This window comes from Aythya ferina (assembly GCF_964211825.1).
Source record: "Aythya ferina genome assembly, chromosome: 1".
Taxonomy (NCBI): Eukaryota; Metazoa; Chordata; class Aves; order Anseriformes; family Anatidae; genus Aythya; species Aythya ferina.
This window is the reverse complement of record NC_140296.1, coordinates 8,337,055-8,339,470: the sequence shown is the minus strand read 5'-3', so window position 1 is coordinate 8,339,470 and position 2,416 is coordinate 8,337,055. Positions and strand designations below refer to the sequence as shown.

Below are 2,416 nucleotides of genomic sequence, written 5' to 3'. Positions count from 1 at the left end.
CCAACCATCAGCCTGCCCTCCCAAGTCCCATCACTAACCCATGTCCCTTAGTGCCACGTCCACATGTTTCCTAAATACCTCCAGGGACTGGGACTCCACCGCTTCCCTGGGCAGCCCATTCCAGTGCTTGGCCACCCTCTTGTGAAGCAATTCTTCCTGATATTACCCTACAAAGAGCATGGGCAACTTCTGAGGTAAAGATGATGAGAAAATCACCAGAGTGAGTGAACCTACCCTAACTCCTCTGAACCTGCCTGAACTGCCTATCCAGCAGCCTTGATCTCCATCACCACCCACCTCCTCAGCTGCTTAATTACAGCACTGCTGTTGTAGATCTAGAGAGATTCCTTTAGCAGGAGGCCTGGGGTGTCTAGTATTTTCCTCCCTCATTCAGCATTAACTTCATTCTCATCTCCTCTTCTGTCCCCATAAACTACCTGCAAAAGATGGAAGCATTGCTATCGCCATGCATTTCTCCCCCAGCCACGTATGTTCTGCTTTGAGGATAGGGGAGCAGTGTCATGGATCTCCACAGTCCCAACTCTTTCTCCTTCTGATGCTCCACAGCTGGAGGTACTCAAACTGTCAAGATCTCACAAATAGGCATCTGTGCTAATTTAGAGTTTGATGTCTCTCTCCAATCAGTTTGGTTTCCTTCTTTCAAGGAAGAAGGAAATATTTTGTGATCTTCAGTGAGGAAAGCACAGCTGAAATGTCTTTACGGTCCTTATATCTACTGCCTAGAAAGAGGCAGCAATAAAATAGCATAATTATTGTAAAATATAGCTGTGGTGGTTGGAGATATTTTTACTCATAATTTAGGAAGCATAAAGAAAGATAAGAGCCATATACTTATTTCCAGGACTAAGATTTCAGTAGTCTGAAAGTGAAATGTCTCCTGAGTAGGTTTAATTGTGGACTCTCAGGGCAAGTAATTATCATAGAATCATAGAATCATAGAATATCCTGAGTTGGAAGGGACCCTTAAGGATCATCAAGTCCAACTCTCGACACCGCACAGGTCTACCCAAAAGTTCAGACCATGTGCCTAAGTTCACAGTCCAATCTCTTCTTAAATTCAGACAGTTATCGCTACTGTTCCAACTGGAAAAGGGCATAAAATATACACAATATACATATTCTGTTACAAGAAATAGCACTGAAGTCTACCAAAAGTGTTAATGCTGATGGAAAAAAAGAGACCTAATAGTAAAAAAGAAAAAAGAACAACTTTTGGTCCGTCCTGCTGCCTGTTAAACTATGGCTGTGGATTAGAAGCATTTCTGCTGAATGAAATAGCTGGGGTGACACCATGAGAAACCAGGACAAGGCCACCAACAGTGACATACTAGAATATAGCAGAAACTTGGTAGGGGGAAAAAAAAAATGAGAGAGAGAGAGGAAATGCTTTCCCATGAAACACATTGAGATCTTTCATTATTTTAAAGTAACAACCCAATTTTGAGAATGCTTGTGGACTTACTTTCTGTTGTTCATATCCTGAATTAATGTTCTGCTGCCAAGAACGTGAATGAGATAAATACACCATTGACAGCTGCTGTGAGCATCAGACACACATAAGCAGTATCTGTTATATACAGTTATCAGCCTGTCAAGTCCTATTAGAACAGATCATAGGTCCGCTGGACACCATAAGAACTCAGTGCAATTCACCTAATAAACCGAGTGTAACAGTATTGTTTTAACTCTTTTCTTTCTGCTGCATATTCTAAAAAGCGCGTTGTGTGTTTTTTATATCAACAGGTCTGTCAGAGCATTGTGATTTGGGCAGGAAGAAATCAGATGCCATGGAAAAAGTGTTTTCAGAGGCTGGTCAATGGAGAAACATCCTTTGGACCCTGTGGCCTGTGTCCAGCACAGACACACACCTTTAGGACAGAGGCAGCCTGTCCTAACAGCATGCATAGGAGCCCAAATGTTCTTGTGGTCCTAGGGCCATGGCTCTGTACCTAGCACTTCATTTGTTAGCTTTAGTGGCTCAATGTCAGCTATCCCAAGTCCTAAGCTAGTGGAAAAGCCATAAGCTGTCCCTCCTTCATTTACATGGATTTATTTTTAGAATTTTGTAGATCTTAGAAGTTTTCTCTTCTGAACAGTGCCACAAATACTCTTAATGTTATCACTATAAGCACTGTGATCCTGCATACTGGCAAAATGCTAATGCACAGGGATATGGTTTCATGTCTTAATTTTTATTACTAAAAACATATCTTTACATTGTTAGCTGCTTATAACTGTGTGTGTTCACCCCACAGTCTCATTTCTAATGACAAATATTTAACATTCAAACTTATGTTTCTGTCTTATGTGTCTAAAACATCTGCTCCCTTTGTACCACCAGTCTACCAAGGTAACAAATTCAAGATAACACATTATATTTCCTCATACCTAATAA

At 41.1% G+C, this 2,416-nt stretch overlaps 1 long non-coding RNA gene across 1 annotated transcript; it reads left to right on the top strand.

Moving 5' to 3' along the window:
- The first annotated feature begins 643 nt into the window (after nt 1–643).
- On the top strand, nt 644–1,258 carry LOC311429850. Its single transcript, XR_014688410.1, has 2 exons — nt 644–931; nt 1,087–1,258. It is a non-coding gene; the product is annotated as an uncharacterized lncRNA (long non-coding RNA).
- Nucleotides 1,259–2,416: the final 1,158 nt, after the last annotated feature.